Below are 18,479 nucleotides of genomic sequence, written 5' to 3'. Positions count from 1 at the left end.
TCATAGGGGTCTGATCCCTGGCAGCTGTCAGTTGCCGGCATCCCCAGTCTTCGCCCCGCTGCTAGGCTGCCCGGTGGAAACCTGCAGAAAGTAATCCCTCTTCCAAGTGCACTCAGGAGTGTGCCTCTTGTGTCTCTCTCGCCACTTCCTGCCTTGAACTGAGAATGCTGTCTGACTGGACAAATAAGACATATGGAAGAAAAGCACCTTTTCTTCAGGACGATGGCTAGTACACAGTCGGTGTTTAATGGTCATCATATGGATAGATCGATGGATGGATGGAAGGATGAACAGACAACTGAATGATGGACAGGAATATTAACTCAGTGGCTCTTTCACTTACCCCAGAGTCTAGCATAAAATGCTGCTGGAAAGAGTGTTGTTTGGTTGAAAGTTTAAATTCATCTTGAGTGTGCATATGTCCAGGACAACCCGTACTAGTTCGGACACTTCTGAGAATTTCCCTACAAGCATGCCAAGGGTAGGCGATATCTGGAGACTTCTAATCAGGCCTGATGTTTTCCCCTGTAAAGCCCCTGCCGGTCAGGGACCTCTCCTTGAACACCTGCAGAACCCAGCATTACTGCTCCGAGGCAGCCCTCTCGGGATGGGCTCCCAGGTGAGCGCTCCCTTCTCAGAGCGGGCTGCTCTAGACCTGCCTTGAGTTTCAGTCCTGCTGCTTTTCGTCACTGTAACTTTAGCTGCTTTATCTATCAGAGCCTCATTTTCCTTGTCTGCAAAATGAAGGGGCTGTGCCACACAGGGCTCAATTTTATTCCTAATAATACTAATACCTACAACAGTACTGGAAGTGGGGAGTGCTAAGGCTTACTGAGTGTTCAGTGTGAATGAGGACTGCGCTAAGAGTTTGAAGTGCATCATTTCATGTAATCTTAGCAACAACAGCAATATTACTAACTCCATCTTAAACAGAAGGCTAAAACGATTTCGGTAATTTGTCCAAGCTCACAGAGCTAGTAAGTGAAGCACCAATGTCAAAGCCAGATCCGGCCTCCAGAGCCCAAAATTGCCCTAATACACCAGTGCAGAGATAACAGAAAACCCCCATGGGCCTGTGCCCCCCAGCAGACAGTGCAATGTGACAGTGAATGCTTCAACTGTTTTTATCCATTTTCGTTACCCCCAACACCTACTCCACCTAGACCACCATAGGTGTTCAATCAGTGCATAAATATATAATAAACAAGAACAAAACATTAAGGTCTGTTTTGATCAGCCTTAGGCAGACTGACAGGACCTCATGATTTGCTCTGTTCAGTTTGGTTTGGGGCCCTAATCCCACAGTCCCGTACATTTATTTCTGTGTCATCTGTTAAATCCAAGTCCAGAAGGGGGTGATGTTATTCCCATATATACACAGAGTCATTAGATGCAAAAATTAGGTCTCCTTTTCTGGAATTGCCCCCTCGTTTTTTGTGCCCAAATGAAATCTAACCATGAGGCACTGTGGCATCGTACCTAGCAAGTCCTAAGAGATTCATCCAGGTGAGGTCACTAACTGCCAGTGTGGCCCCTGGTAAGTCACATAATCCCCAGGTCTTCACATTCCTCTTTGATCCAGTAGCTGTGGTCATGACCACCTGGCTAGAGGCTACCATTTGGACAGTGCAGATAAGGGACATTTCTGTCGTCACAGAATAGTCTATTGGATAGTGTTGGGTTAAATAGTGAACCATAATAAAGAAAAAAAATTGCAGTAGTACTGGGATAGGAAGACTGAGTTTCAACAAAGTTATCAGGGTTATGTGGCATTCGAAATGAAGTGTTGATTGAGATTAATTACTGTCAGAGTACCGAACACTTGGGCCTTCAACAATCCCAAATCTTTGATAAGATGTTCCTTATGAAGGACTTTGGGTATTTTTCTTAGTCACTAAGATTAAAATAAAATAGGTGAGTGACTATATTATTTTCGTCAACCTGACAATTTCTACCATGAATAACTATGTTTCTAAAAACTAACGTGTTTGTATGACCAACAAACATGACAGCATATGACCCTCTGGAAAAACAAGGTTGTGTCATCTCAGCTTCCACTGGACTGCCTTCTTAAGACTGTAATTCTGAAATTTGTGTAAGAGACAGACAAGGAGAGAGGGAGAAGGGGGCAGGAAGAGAAAGGTGGAGTGGGGAAAGAGGGAGGGGAGAGGGAGGGAGGGAGAGAGAGACAGAGGGAGAGAGAGATTGATTGAGAGATTGTTCTAAATAGAAATTCTACTAGTTTTGAAAGGAATGGCCTCATGCAAACCAGACTTCTCCTATAAATGTTTTACCTCATCATTTCCTGTTCATCTTGCTTTCCACCCACCCACCCCCCTCCCCACTTGCCTCTGGGCTTAGATACCAAACAGCAGTTTACTGGTGTTGAATAACCAAAAGCCAAGAAAACATTCTTCTTGTACATTGGGAAACTTCAGGTAAGATTTATAACTCATCCATCAAGCGCATTGCAAGCTACTTCAAAGGCAGAGGAAAAATACTTCAGTCCAGTTTAGACAAAAGGAGGAAAGAGAGAGAAGGGTCCAGCCCAAAGCCAGTGCCTCAGAGCTTGGACTCTGAATGTGAAACTTGGGGAGAGAATTCAGTCACAGCATAACGGGGCGGTTATGGAGGTAGTTTTCCATTTTATGTTCTGACTCTGTCTTCTGGTTAACTGTTTCAAATAAATGTCTTATCTCTAGGGCTGGCTTTCATCTGTGCCTTCCCCTCTGACATCATTTTTAACAAGCACTAACTCAAATGAAGCTTTATAATTGGCCTTTAGTAAACATATGGAGAAAATGAGGGTAACAGAAGTAAAAGAATGACAAAGCACTAGGTATTGGATCTCATTTTCTCAAGGAATGTGAGGTTCCTTCCATCTAGATGCTACTGAAAGGTTGCAGAAGGAGGTGGACAGGAAAATTCTATAGTTTTCAGGGTTTTTTTAAATCATATTCCATAAAAGTTTCACCCAGGAACTTGTACTTTATACAACAGCAAAACTTACATCTTTGCTAAGCAGTGCTTTACCCCTCTGGGAATAATTACTATTAGTTTCCTTGAAAGAACTACTAATTTGCACTTCTCTTTGTCTGTTGTCTCCACGCAACAGCGTAACCGTTTTGTTTCCTTCTACCTGCCCCCCAAAAAAGGAGAGTCTGAAAGACAGATCCTTTCAAGGACTTTGCTAAACCTTTGTGTTTGCACCTTGTGCCTCCCTGTTTGGTCCCAGAAAGATGGCTGGACAGTCAATGACGAGTAAGATTCCTCACGGAAGGAACAACTCAAGCCAGGCGCAGTCGCAGTGGGGACCAACAGGAGAGAGAACCCACGGGGTTCACAGAGGTGGGCACCCCCACCTTCCTCCAGCTAAGGAAAGCCTCAGCCTCTGTGGCTGCATTCCTTCCTGAAACCTGCAAGGGAGATGATTCAATGAGGTTCTCTCCATCTATTCATATGCATATAGGTTTTGTCCCTTGGGGAAGTTGGGACTTAAGGTCACGCTGTCTGCAGGCAAGGGTGATTGACTTAAATCGGTTTCCTATTATGATGTATGGGATTCACAGGTCTTGAGATTGACAAGCTTTATCTCCTTTACTTCCCCACCGAACTAATAAAGCTGATTCAAGGCTCGATTAGGGGCTTCCAGTCCTTGAGATTGGGGGGTCCGTTGGTCTGCTTAAATTCTATTCATGACTACTGTCTTTTCTTAACCCTGCGCCTCCCTCCTCGCTCCCCACAACACTCGTAGTGCGGGACGCAACAATCTGTTAGTCAGTCAGTCAGTAATATTTACTCAGCACACACTGGAGCCTCCAGGTAATCTGACTCAGAGCTTACTTGTGAAAACAACAAAACAAAACCTTTTTTCAACCACTGTCTTTCCTCTTATTCACTCCTGGCATATTTCCCTCATTAGAAGACTTTTAAAAGAAGCATTTTCTGCAAAATTCTCTTTTGCTTCATACTTTATATGCTACCTAAGCTATAATCAGATATTTATTTTAAATGCAGTAAACTTTCTGCTAATTAAAACACTCTTCTTTTTTTGGCCAGAGCAATTAAGGGGTTAACTAACAGTCCCAATCCAACCTTGAGGACACTATGCTCAGTGAAATAAGTCAGAGAAAGACAAATACTGTATGATCTCACTAACACGAGGAATCTAATGAAAGCAAACTCATAGAAGCAGAGATCAGGCTGGTGGTTGCCAGAAGCGGGGCTTAGAGGGCAAGGGAATTGGGTGAGGTGGTCTAAAAGTACAAACTTAACGGTTATAAGATAAATTAGTCCTAGGGATGTAATGCACAGCATGGTGACTACAATTAATAATACTATGTTGTATATTTGAAAGTTGCCAAGGGAGTAGATCTCATCACACAGAAGAAAAAATTTTGTGACTGTGTGAGGTGATAAATGTTAAGTAAATTTATTGTGGTGATCATTTCACAATATATACATATATCAAATCATTACATTGTACACTTTGAACTAATACAATGTTATATGTCAATTAGATCTCAATAAAACTAGAAAACGTAAAATAAAAAACACATAATACAATATTAAAAAATTACAGTTCCATCCAGCTACTTAAACCAGAGAGTGAAAAAGGAACAGACCTGGGAATGAGTCCTAGCTCTGCTACTCCATTCCTTCATTTCTTCCTTCATTCATTCCCTCATTCATTCATTCATTCACTTACTCACTTATATATGCATCCAACAAATGTTGATTGAGCTCCTTCTGTGGGTCAAACTCAGGTATGGCAGAGAGTAAAACAAAGGAGACCCTTGTTTACCCCCTTATAGGGGAGAATGTGAAACTGAGCCACCAAATCAATTATTTTTTCCCCCCATTCTTCCGCCATCATCGCCCCGCCCCCACTCCGGTTCGAGCCGTGGTTTCTCAGTCTAGTTGTGTGGGACACAGCTCCTGGCCCACGCTGGTATTGTAAGCCTTGTGCTCCCCGCTCCCTCTCCTTCTCCCCCTCCAAGGCAGTCGGTCACCAGTCATAACAGCTCACGGCAGCACACAGCAGACTGCTGCCGACCACTCACCGCTGGCCACTGGCCGCTCCTGGCAGCACACAGTAACCCACAGCAGCACTCAGCAGGCTGTGGCAGCTCATGCCAACCTCCAGCTGCTCACAGCAGCCCAGCTCGAAGCTCACTGGCCCATGTGGGAATCAAACTGGTAACCTCAGTGTTAGGAGCACGGTGCTCCGACCACCTGAGCCACTGGGCAGGCCCCCAAATCAATTCTTAACTTCTCTAAACCTCAGTTTCCTCACCTACAAAATACAGGTTTTGCAAAGATTAAATGAGATGATATATGCAACATACCTGGCACATAGTAGGCAATAAATTAAGTGGCAGCTATTATTTCTGCTCTGTTTCTTTGTCAAAATCTCTCTCGCGGGCTTACCCCCACCTTTTTTATTTCATCCCACAAATATTTATGGAATACATCCCAAGGATTTTCAAGGCTCCAGGCCAGAAAGGCTGACAGAGCTGGACACATTCTGACCTCTGCGCTACAGAAGAAATTTTCCAAGACTTGGAAAGGGACCAAAAAGAAGCCTGGTCATCCTTTTGGTGGAGTGAGGGGCATAATCGAATGGACTTTCTAGGAATTATTGGTTTCTACAGAGGTGAGTGCCTTTGACTGTATTTCTATTCACTAGGCTATATTACAACAGTGTAAGAGTAGAAGTTAAACTGTAGAAAACCGATGGCAATGCCAATGAATGTTTTCTGGTAGAGATAATTTCATGTTTACTTTATAGAAAAGATGATCGCAAACACAACATTTTGTTGACCTATAAGATAGTGACAAGTTTTGCAACTATTAGCAACATTTACCTTGGCAATCCTGATTGCCTAGGTAAACGCCTGTTTTTCAAAGGATCCTTTGAACCAGTCATCATATCTTACTGGTTCCCTCATTAATTCATGAGCTGAGTGAAATCTTTGACATGTGTTTGCTATGTATTTGCATGGGAGTCATATTTTTAATTCCTTGAAAACTATAATGTAGGAGCCCGAATGGCGCTTATGATCTCTAGGGAGGCAAACAGCAAATTTTAAACATTAAGTAATTTTTTAATTAAAACATGTATAAGTGCTGGAAATGGGAAATGCACAATTACCTCTAAACTTTTGAATAGACTCTAATATTGTAATAAGTGCCCCTTTGCTGGGACAGAGATCCTGCAAGCCTCACGCCAAAGCTTCCGACCAACTCTTCTCCCAACCCCCTCCCAACAGCAATCCCATTTAGAATAGTCTATGACTAGAGAGGTCCAAGGAACTGCTGGGAACAAGGGGAGATATTTTAAAAGGTAGACTACAATAGACTCCTTTTGACTGCCGAGAACACACAATGATTCGTTGTTTTTTAATTAACAGTCTCTAGGTTCTTAAAGATCAGAGCAAGTGGCTGGGATATAGGTTCAAATGTTTCCAAAGCATGGCTTCCCCTTCCATCCTCAGGATTTAAGAGGAATGACTTTACCCAGGAAGGAGCAGGAAGCATCGAGGAGGGATTGGCTGGGGGGAGTGCATGTGCGCGAACCATGCTTGGAGATGGGATAAAATAGCGAGACTGCCGAATCCCTTCCAATAATCTGGGTAAAATCTGAAGGAAATAAGAAAATTACAAACGAAGAGAGACAAAGGGGATCAAATATATGGTGATGGAAAGAGAGAAAAAAAATTATTCTAGATCAGGGTTGTTTAACCTTAGCACTCTCGACATTTTGGGCTGGATAATTCTTTGTGGGATTGTACTGTGAGAATTCACCGGCATCCTTGACTTCTACTCACTAGATATAAGCAGCACCCCTTCCCAAACTGTGACAACCAAAAATGTTCAAAATCTAGTGTTTGATTTCTTTTTTTTTTTTAAGTCACAGGAAGAAATTATTGAGTTTGGGCAGCATTTTGTCAGATATACTGAAGAGGGGGCCCCTGCTATCAGTTTTGGCAAACGCTAAGTAAGGTCTGGGGTCATGAATTAAAGCATATCAGTGCATCCAAGCCACTTGACCCATGTTTGTTGCCTCGTTGGCTGTGGGGCGTCAGCTGCCATGTTGATTCCTCATCACCCCCAAGACAGCCTGCCCTGGAAGAATTGCAAAGTGAGTAATTTCGGGAATGTAGCTCACCCACATGTATTCCTCCACTGGGACATTCACAAACGGCCTGCACCATGTGCTTATTCTGAGTATAAGCTCACACTTGGTGAAACTCAGCATTTTTTCGTATAAGTTTGATCATAGAAGCATTCAGAAAACAGAGTAGAAGGACTGACAGTGCTATTTCCCATGGCCTCATGAGAAAGTGCCTGGCACATAATAAGTCTTCAGTAAACCTTAGAGGAAAACAAAGGGAACAAAATGAAACTATAAGCTCAAAAGAAGACAAATAACTGTGGTAACAGCAAGAGAGTGCTATAGGAAAGATGAAGTATACGTACCGGGCAGTTTGCGTGCTTGCTGCTGTCACTTATGACTATCTATTATACTATCTGTCAAGCCCCAAGCAAAGTACTTTCCATGCATTTCTCTTATTGAGTTAAACCCTCCTAAGGGGGCACTGCTACCCCATTTTCCAGAGAAGGAAATTGAGGTTCACAGACCCAGGCTGTCCTGTACCAGTCCCACAATAAGAATAACAGTTATCATTTATCAAGGCCACCATTACTCTAAGTATTTCATTTACCATTTAAGATAACCTCAGGAAGCAGGTATTATCCAAACAAATGAAACAAAAATCTACTGAGCATCTGTTATGTGCCGGGAGGGGCTGGGGCCGGGACACAGCAGTGGAGAGCTGCTGCCCACATGGAGTGTATCGTCTCGGGGAAAGTTGACACTACCACATACCTCAGGTGGGATGATTCATTTCCACATCCCACCTTCTGCCCCCCAGTTGGACGTTCTTACCACAAAACTGCAGACGGCAGTCTTTAGACTTAGGGACGCTAAGGAAGGCACTTTCTCGGTGAATTTTTAACCACACAGGCCCTGTCCGTGGCATCCAGGGACACAGAGGTGACTCGACCTCGTCCCAGTGAGAAACCCTTTTCTTGGACCTGACTGCCCATACACTGTGACTATGCAATCAAACTCTAATAAATGGCAATTAATTATGGTGGTAAAAAATAATAATTTAAAATGAAAATCTAAGACAAACAAAGAAAACACCCCAAATCCTAGATCTGTTGGAATGCAACAAAGCAGTGATCATAAACCTGGGGAAGTGGGGCCTCGGACAACCTGAGCTGAGGTTAGAGGTGTCTAGAGATTCCCTGGGACAAAGAACAGAAGTAGAGACTCGCAGGAGAAAACATCTGCATGCATGTAATTCTGCAAAACATCTCAGGAGCCATTTTAATGCTGCCTAAAAGTTAAAATGCATAAACCCCCAAAAAGGATTTATTGCTTTTAGAAGTACCTTAATGTGTAGAGGTGGGGGTGGGGGACAAGCAAAGTAAACTTAAGGTTGGATTCTAAGGAAAAAAATCCCCTAGCAAGTAGCCCTAGAGATGCCAGAACTACTAGTGAATATTGTAAGTGTGCACTGAAGTCAAATTTAAGTCAGTAAAATCATTGAAGCTGGGTAATATTTTGTGCTGGTTTGAAATTTTCCATCATAATAAGGTAAAAAGAAAAAATAAAGAAAAATAAGGCAAGAAAGAAAGAAAGCAGGGCAGGACGGAGGCAGAGAGGGAGGGAGGACTGGAGGGAGGGATGGAGAGAGAGAGAGAAGAGAAGAGAAGAGAAGAGAAGAGAAGAGAAGAGAAGAGAAGAGAAGAGAAGAGAAGAGAAGAGAAGAGAAGAGAAGAGAAGAGAAGAGAAGAGGGAGGCAGTCTATGGCTGGAATATTGGGAAATGGGAGGTGCCACTGGGCCTGTTCTCAAGCTGCAGTGAAGGGTGTGATGGCTGCTGGGGTTGAGGCCCAAGGGCTGAGCTGATTGTGGGGTGAACGATCAGAGTTAGCAAGCAAGGAACGAGATCAGCTGTCAGTCTGTTCTTGGTGATTTTTATCACATTTGTTCATATGGAAGGAAAATGTCAAATGCCTCAAAGGTTTAATAAATAAGGGCCAGCGGTGGATCTAAAGTTACTCCCTGCAGGTTATGGGCCGGCAGTAACAGGGACTCTGAAATAGACCGACCTGGGTTTGAATCTGACTCTGGCACACCGAACACGATGTGTCACCTTACATGAGTTACCTAACTCCTGTGAGCCTCGGTTTCTTCACCTTTAAAATGGAACTAACCCTGGCAGTACTGCTGGGTTTGGAGAGCATTCAGTGAGGTGAGGCATATACGTCGCCTGTACGTTGGAGGGTCTCAGTAAGAGCTGGTTCTCTCCTCCTGACCACCCCACCTCTGATTGAATTTAGGACTGGACAATGATCCTTCTTTAGACTCTTGCTCTCTGCCATCGTACAGGTCTGTGGCTGGTTGGAAAAGCTGGATAAAGTGAGATCATAAAGTCACTGGCACTGCTGATGATACGATGGCTCTGATACCCCAGTCACTCCCACTCCCAGCCCGAGAAGACACCTCTTTAGTTAAACTGTGCTGGGAGGTGTGAGGGGGCCATATCATCTCCAGACCTATCACCACCATGGAAAATAGTCTAAATGTGTCCCCCTGGCTGCACATGCACCACTTTCAGAATACATATCTAAAAGTGGAACCAGTTTAGTACATTTTCCAAAAAGTGCAAGTTTGTTCCTTCTCCAGAGTTCTCCATCTTACTTAACGGCTCTAAGCAGTCTCCCAAAAAAGAAATTCAGCCTTATCTATACTCTTTGTCACAGATTTACCTGTCCAACGTGCAACCCCTCTTCTAGCTGGGACAAACGCCCATTTATGGAGAGTTTACAGGAGTGGCTTATAGTCCATCACCGGCCACCACAAAAGCCAAAAGATTATCCTCCTATTCACCATACACCCAAGGCATGGCCCCACCCCAGCCTGGCCAGTTGGCGACTCCTGCCCATGACTTTGATCCTGGAACATGTGATGCAGCAAATAAAGACAATCAGACTATCAGAGGGTAACAGTGACGGTGGCACGGGCAGGGCCAGGTGCCAGTAGCTATGTCCTAACCAGGCGGTGCCCACTGCCCTTGGTTCTGATTCTGTTCTCTGGCCCCCTAACAAGGCCAAGAGCCATCCAATACGCTTCCGGTGTGTTCCTTGTCTAAAATTAGCCGGAGTTGCTTTCTGTTGCTGCCTGATGGATAAGTACTCCACCCTCACCATCTCCATCACCTCACTTGACTCTCTCTAATCCATGTCCTCCTCTCCAGGCTCAGGATGGCAGTGCTAATTCAGCCACTGTGCACGTACTGTTGAGAGATGCCCCCTCTGAGGAAATTGCTAAGGGCCAGGCCTGGGGGAGGTGGGGGGAGGGGGTCATGCAAGTGCAGGATCACACCTTATCTTTTTTGTTTTAACATTTTGAGATTTGTTTATCATGGAGTTTAGGGCTTAAATATGGATTTAAAAATATTGCATTAAAATATGATTTCTTTTAATTGATGAGCTTTGAGGACACTCCCCGCCCCCCTTAAATGTTCTGCTGGCCCTTGCCTGCCTCTATGCAATGCTGGGGAAGGCCAGAGCTCATCCACTGATTTCCTCACTATACAAGTTCTTTGGGGCGTTACTCTGCACCCCGAGCTTCAAGCATGCAGAGAAGATTAACACCAAGTCCAGCCCTCAAGAATGTCACCCACTAGTGAGGGAAACAGAGGACACTGTCAACTCTAGGAGTGCCAACAGAGGGGGAAGACAAGGTCCGTGTGGGGAGGAAGATAGGTAGGAACGTTCACTTCAGCCCCGGGTGGGTCAGGAAGAGCTTCCCAGGGGCCATGGTGCCTGAGCTAGTTCTTTGGATTGATGGGGTCAGCAGATGGAGACCCAGGAGAAGGACATTCTGAGTGGAGGACTTGGCACACCCAGCTGTGTTCAGATCGGTCAGTGATGTCGTGGGGCTGGAGTGCAATGTGCCTAGAACATAATATTGGAGGAAATGAATAATGAGAGAGGCGTCAGGTTCTAAAGGGGCTCACCGCACAGTAAGACATGTGGACCATCTGAAGGCAATGTGAGAGCCATCAGAGGCTGTAAAGTAGTGGAGTAATGGTGCGACAGTGGTTTTAGGAAGATGAGCCCAGAAGGAGGCCTGGGGAGGAGGAAGGTGTGTGGAGAGAGGAGCCTAACCAGAGACAGCCCGGAGTGGGTGCTCGGGGGCTGGTTCATGAGTCCTTCCTGTCCTGTTAAGGAGTTTGGCCTTTTCCTGTAGGTTGAAGGGCTATGGTCTTTGAGATAATCCATTAAATGTAACCTCTCTTTTTGTTGCCTCTCTCCTCCCAACTGCTGACAAGAAGTGCGATTAATATATAGAGCAAATGTCTGCTGGCCTCACATCCTGGGTCTACAACATGAGGCCTCATTTGCACTCATTTGCACTCATTCCCATTCAGAAAGACTCCAGGCTTGTCCACCTCCACCTACCTACGTAGGAAGCCGTATGCCTCTTACAGTGCCTGGGAGGCATGTCTGGGAGTCCCCAAAGATGTGCGTCCGGTACAGTCTGTCACCTACCATAGCCCAGAGCCCAGCGTGTGCCTTGGCTCCTGCTCTGACCCACAGCCCACAAAACCCCTGAGGAAGCCCTTCTGTGCCTGGGCTGACAGCCCATCACAAGACACCAACGTCCTTGACACCGCCATCTCCAGATTCTTGCAGAGCCCTCAACGTGGAGTTCCAGGGGCACCACACAGATATGGGCCATAATTTGAAACTCAAAACAGCTATGCTTGTTCTTAGAGATTCATAAGGGTCTTTTGAACTGTCCCATCAGCTTCCAGATCTTACCACTCTGATCAGAAGGGCTCCAACCCTCAAACCTCCCATGGACGCAGACAGGGAAGAGGTCCGTGCCACCGCCTGAATTGTCTGCCAGGCCCCCAGTTTCCTGCTCCAGGTGGTGAAGCATGAGATGGAGACGGTGTGCAGCTCAGCCCAAGATGGTGGCCTCGGCAGGTCTACCTCCCACGTATTTCATGTCAGGGCTCGCTGTCCATTCTTTTGTGACACATCACGGCAGTTTCAGATGCCCACGACTGTAAGTTCTGCAAGGGCAGGGGTCTTTACCTGTTCTGTATGCTAAAATGTCCCACAAGCCTAGAGCTGATCCTGGCACAAAGTAGGCACTCAAGTCAATACATGTCGAATGAATGAACGAATATGGTACAAGCACGCTAACCTGGGTTCAAATCCTGCTGTGCTACACTTCAGACCAATCCTTTTATATCTCTGGAACTAAGTTTCCTCATTGGAAATGGGCCTTACAACGCTTATAGCTGCCTTCAAGTATTTTTAGAAATAAAGTGAGGTATAAATAAATATACAAAGAAAATTGAATGTGACCATAAATAAAGTGCTTGACACACATTTTTTTTCTTTTTTGCTTCTTCTCTTGTTCTTCCTCCCACCCTTTCTTCTACAAATATTTGTTGAATACCTTCTACATGCACCAGGCACCCCTCCCCACCCAAATTTTCAGGACACAGCAGGGATCAAGGCAGAGCCTCCTCCAGAGCTTACTATCTAGTTTGGGAGACAGACAGAAAAATCTGTAAACAAATCTACCAAGCAGATCACTTCTGGTGGTGCTAAGAATTATGGAGAAAATCAAACCAAGTAAAGTAAATGACCAGAAGCTGAGGGGGACTGTTTTTGAGGTCATGTCCAGATTTTAATTTAAGTGGAAATCTCTTTTGCTCTGGGCCTGTGGACCAATGCTACCTGTTCATTGGGGTCAGGAGCTGGACGTTGCAGACCTGACTGCCTCTGGCCAGATACATAGACTTAGGGAGCTAACTAAAACCTCCGGGCCTCAGTTTCCTCATCCAAGAGTGGAATCTCAGAGAGTCTTCCAGGGGTCTGACAGTCTGTGATTCATTTTTTCCCAAGGTCAGCTCTGTGTCTGGGCAAGTTTGTGATTCATAGGGAGTTTAATATTTTATTTTAGGAAACAACCACTAAGTCACTTGTCAATCGACGTGCTGCAGGCTGCTGAGCGGCTTTGTTAGTCAGTCCATCGTATCTTACACGAAAGCCAGGAAACCCATGCTGTCACTCAGTGTTAATGTCTGGCTGTCATTAAGAGGTTTCCAAGAGCTTAGGTTAAGCTTCCTGGCCCCCTTTTCCCTTGAGTCAGCTTCCATTCTGCTCCAGCTTTCTGGATGCCCCTCAGCGCAACCTGCACTATGCATGACTTTAATCTTGGTGTTTGAAAGACCTGTGGAGTAACCGTGCACTCTAGGAGCCATTGCTCTGCAGCAGCACGTTCTAGAAGCCCCTTTTCTCGATATGACATGTGTGTTCCCTGCAGGGTCAGTTTCAGGTGACAGTGTGAAGCAGGTCTGAAAGGAAGAACTTGGGCGTCAGAGCCAAACAGACCCAGGCTCTAAGTTCACATGTGCAGCACACTGGGTGGTGTGCACATGTTGTCTGATTGCTCAGAATCTCACTTTTGCCGTTGACAGAATGGGCATAACAGCACTTGTTTTACAGTTACTGTGAGGATTCTCTGAATGCACAGTTAGTGCTCATCACCGTTTCCTCCGGCCTCCACTCTGAGGTCGCAGCTCCGTGTTGTCCCTGGGTCCTCGGTCGCCAACTTTGTCTTCTCTCCATTCCAGCTTTGCTCTCTCCACCTTTACTTCATTCTCCTGCTGTCCTACATGGACCCCTGAGGCGTTCAGAGCCTTGGGAACCTCTCTTTCTCCTCGGTGACATCTTCTGTTAAAGGACACAACCACGAACATGGCTTAATGTCCTCAAAATGAACTTGCTCAGGGGTCAAAACTTCTCCTTTCCATCTTGTGATGTGGCTTCCTTCCGCCACTGTGATCACGGATGACAAATAAACCTCTGTGGGGTTTAAGCTGCTGTTATTTTAGGTTTTGGGTTACTCGTAGCCTAATTTTCTCATAACAAATAAAATGCCAATATATTACATTCAATAGAAGATGGTGGGTTCTGTGGGGACTCCTTTGTCATTCATTTCTGCCTTTATCCATAGGGCGTGTTTGGATTCTCACTCTGCACCCAACCTCAGGCTCTTCATTCAGGAAAGGTCCAACTATAGCTGCTGTACACTTGAAAGAGAGAGTAAGAAGCTGGGAGGATGGAAGACAAGTCCAAATCCAGGGCAGAACAAACCACTTCCTCCCTGTCGTTCATTTGTCTGTTCTTTTATTTAACCAACGCTGAGCAACTCTGTGCCAGGTACCAGGCCGTTTCTTGTCAAACCCTCACCAACAGCACAATGATGGAGGCATCATTCCCGTTTTCCAGCTGAGGGAACTGAGGTTCTGAAGAGGCAAGGAAATGGCAGAGTGAGACTCCATCTGTCTCCCTTGAGTCTGCATTAATTATTTTTTTAATCATCAAATATATTTCTGTTTCGCTAGTGAGAACTTGTTTTAGGTATTCCATAGATTTACTCCAACAAGGCAGAGAATGAAATAGTCCGAAAAGTGCTCTGTTCCCAGATCAGGGTCATGAGAGAGTGGGGTTGGCCAATCATTTAACCCCTAATATTGAGTGCCTACTATGCGCCATGCACTGTTCACTGATGTCATGTTTCTGGGACACTTTTTGCTGTGAAGTATGAGCATTACAGTTCTATGCAGAGCCCACATTACATTGGCACACTCTTGGGGTTCAGAAGGGAAAACACTAGCCAGGGACGCAGAGAGCTGGATATGGTTCCATCTCTTCTGCCCACCAGCTGTGTGCCTTCAGATAAGTTGGTTAAACTCTCTGGTCTTTGGCCTCTTTTCAGGGATGTTGAGAGCTTCCCTGCCTTTATGCTCCTTGTGAGTGTTCCTTCATTCCGACTTGGTCAACACTTGTCAGGGCAGTGCTATTCGGAGTTGTCTAGGAAACTGCACCCTCAGCAGAAATTCAGGAACCTCCCGTTAGGCCCCCAAAATAATTCACGTAAATAAATATCAGGCTTCAGTTGCAGAGTTTCTTTTTATAAAAGAGAGAGGACATTTGAGAAGCAACTGTTATTAGAGTTGAAATACTCATTGCAATCATGCCTGACTGTCTCTTTGGGAAGCTCCTCTAAGAAGCAGTCCCATTGAAATGTGTTTCCTACACTTACGATAAGAATTGGGGCCTTTGATCAAACTAACAAACAGAACCAGGATCCCAAGTCAACCTTCTGGAGCTGTGGTTTTGCAGGTTGGAGTGAGGTCAGGAACAAATATTCTTAAGAAGCCCCAGGGCCTGGAAGATTCTTGTGGTCAGATGAATTTGTGGAATCCCTCCAGGGTATGTAACTCTGGAAAGACACTCCATGTCCAACCTTCTCTTCTTATAGTTGGAAAAATCGAGGCCTAGAAAAACAAAATGGCTCATTCCTGAGCCATCACTCGCTGGGGCTAATCCAAGCCTTGAGTTCAAGTCCTGAGGCACCAAGGAAGTTGGAATCAGAAGATCGAAACCTGTTCTTCCCTCTTATTAGCTGTGTGATCTTAGGTCAAGTGTCTTATTCAACTCACAAAGAATTGTTACTAAGCGTCCAAATGATGCTGCAGATCATGTCCCTGGTGAAGTGCGGGTGTCAACAAGACCGAAGCCAGCCTGCCCTGGGGTATTCCAGAGCCCAGGGCGGTCTAACAAAGAGCAGGGATTCCCAAAGATGAGGAATGCAGCCACAGAGGAGGATGGACCCCACGCAGGTACGCAGCACACCTGGCCTGGGCTGGGGGAGACAGGAGAGGCTTCCCTGAGAAATGGTGGTTAAGCACAAGAAGGATGGCTAGGACTTAGCCAGGTGAACAGGTGGGAGGAGGGCACTGCAGGTATCAGGAAAGATGTGCAAAGGCCAGGTCAGTACCTGAACGTGGGGCCATTGAAGAGTCAAGAGAGAAGCCCAAAGGCAATAGGGAACGTGGGGAGAGAGGCCGAGGCCGACCGAGCTGGGTCACATCTGCGAGCACGTGCTCGATCCCACAGGCAAAGGGAAGTCACACAGACGTTCAGGATGGTCGTGGTGCCTGAGTCTCCAAATCCTCACCTGTCAGCAAGGGGTCATAATGTGTCCCCTGTTCTCTCTCTCGCCCACCTGAGGTCTAATTCTCTACCCAGAGGCCAGAGCAATGCTTTCACAATGGAAGCCAGAACCTGTCACTCCTTTACTTAAAAGCCGGTGATGGTCCCCAACTCAAGCCCCACTCAGAATAATGTCCAAAGTGCTCAGCATGGCCCATTATACTCTGCCGCCCGTCCCTAGGGCTCCCTGCAGTGAGCACACTTCCCCTCAAGCTGGGCCTCAGCCCCGACACAGCACGGCTCCTGAGGTGTTTGCTGACCATACCGTGCTCTGCCCCTTGAGGTAGCTCAGTTTTTCTCTGGGACACTTTCACCCCTCTGCTCCTATGTATTTGTCCAATTCTTTCTTGTCTGTTCCCCCAACTAGAAAGTGAGGTCCATGGGAGTGGCATCTTCGTGTTTGTTGGCTGCTGTCTCCCCAGGGTCTGGCGCAGACCTACCAGCCCATAATATTTTATGGGTAAATGACGGGTCAATACCTAGCTCACGTGTACTGAGCAGGTTGAGGAATAGGATTAGTGCATGCATAGCATTGGGTGCAGTAACTACTTAGTAAGTGGAATCTTCTTTTCTACCCCATTCCGGCTTCCTCCAGACACACAATTAGAAGGTCTTCCCAGGGTGCCATTCACTCCTGGGCCCCCAAATGCCCCACTAGGCCCTCTGTCCTGCTCGTCAACCCCTAGCTCTGTCCCCGACTGGCCTTCCTGCTCCTCGTCAACCTGGTGCTAGCTTGGCTGTGTCCCTGGAGGAGGAGATGGGGCGTACCACAGTTACCACGCACTGTGGCTGAGGGGTTTAGAGGTTAGCAACTCTGGTCATTGTCCTGCTGTCCCTGGACCCTGTGGGGTCGGGGCCTGGGTGTGGCTATCACACCTGGGTGGCATCAGCTGCATGCCAGGGCATGCAATGAGTCAGGGCTATTTTTCAGGGGCAGAAAAAAACAAAACCCTTCCTTAAGCGTTGACTGTGGCTTCTTTTCTCCTGACCTGACACAAATACAGTCAAATGCTGCTTAACAATGGGGATACATTCTGAGAAATGTGTCTTTAGGTGATTTTGTCGGGCAAACATCCCAGAGCGCCCTTACATAAACCTGGGTGGTCTAGCCCACTGCACACCCAGGCTGGATGAGACAGCCTTCTGCTTCTGGGCTACAAACCTGTACTGCATGCTACCGTACTGAATACTGTAGGCAACTGTAGCACAACGCTCTCCGTATATCTAAACATAACTAAGCATAGAAAAGGTACTGTAAAAAATACAGTATACAAGATAAAAAGTGGTCCACCTGTACAGGGCACTTACCACGAATGGAGCTTGCAGGACAGGACATTGTTCTGGGCGAGTCAGTGAGTGAGCAGCGAGTGAGTGTGAAGGGCCAGGACGTGATCGTGCCCACTGCTGGCTTTGTAAGCACTGTCCTGCGAGCCTGCCCCCTGCTTCCTTTTGCAAGGGTCAGAAGTAGAACATGCTCCAATGCTCCCTGGATAGGGATGTGGGCTGGACTGATGAGAAATACCAAGGAGAGACCGGGTAAGACCAGATCGCCCTAATAGTGACTGTCCAGAGGAAGTGAAAGGCGGCCTGAGGATCCATAGGAACAAGCCACACAGATGGAGAGATAAGAAAACAGAGGGACTGTCATGGCAATGTGGTTTTTGGTTGTTGCGGTTTGGAGCAGTGGTCAGATTAAGGAACTGTGGGATTTATAAAAAAATAAATTAAAAAACCAAACATGGAGAGGGTGTAAACCTGAGGAGTCAATACTTTGACTCTGAAAATTTGTTTTTGGTTCCATTGGCTCTATCTTCACAAAGGGCTGTCTCTGGCATTGAACTGGTGGGAAAAATAAAATTTATCTATGCGTTACATCATTACAACCTGAAAATATTTCCAAAGGACAGGGGCAGGCTAGCTCCACCGTACCACAGAAAGCTGTTACTAATGTGGCAGTGGCACTTAACATTTGTTGAGGAAGCTTCTGTGGACGCATGTCCTTGTACAGAGTCTTAGGTCCCCAACAAAGAATTCACAGCCATGTACTCTGAAGACCACCAAGCTAGGTCGGGGGGTGGGGGGACCCTGTAGCACCCTCTGATTATGTACCACTGGGGGAATAGGCTCCTGTGTGCTGAAACAGGTCCGTGGCTGACTGACTGGATGTAACCTGTACACTCAAAATCGAGGTGCCGTGAGTGGGTGTGATACAGGAGAGCCCTTCACTGTAGGAATTTTAAGTCTCCTTTTCCCTAGTTTCTTAGCTCCCTAGTCTTTGGTCTTAATCACTTTTTAAATCAGTTTCTTAATCTT

The 18,479-nt window shown here is 46.1% G+C and overlaps 1 protein-coding gene across 1 annotated transcript in view; it reads right to left on the bottom strand.

Annotated features, from left to right (window-relative positions):
- Window positions 1–17,576, bottom strand: part of PROM1 (prominin 1) — a 112,396-nt gene extending 94,820 nt beyond the window's left edge. Inside the window, exon 1 of the mRNA XM_033106757.1 lies at window positions 17,475–17,576. The gene's annotated coding sequence lies outside the window, so the exon portion shown is untranslated. The remainder of the gene's footprint in view (window positions 1–17,474) is intronic.
- Window positions 17,577–18,479: the final 903 nt, after the last annotated feature.

Source organism: Rhinolophus ferrumequinum, chromosome 5 (assembly GCF_004115265.2).
Source record: "Rhinolophus ferrumequinum isolate MPI-CBG mRhiFer1 chromosome 5, mRhiFer1_v1.p, whole genome shotgun sequence".
In the NCBI taxonomy this organism is placed as follows: domain Eukaryota; kingdom Metazoa; phylum Chordata; class Mammalia; order Chiroptera; family Rhinolophidae; genus Rhinolophus; species Rhinolophus ferrumequinum.
The sequence above is the reverse complement of the archived record's forward strand: the minus strand, read 5'-3'. Positions and strand labels throughout refer to the sequence as shown.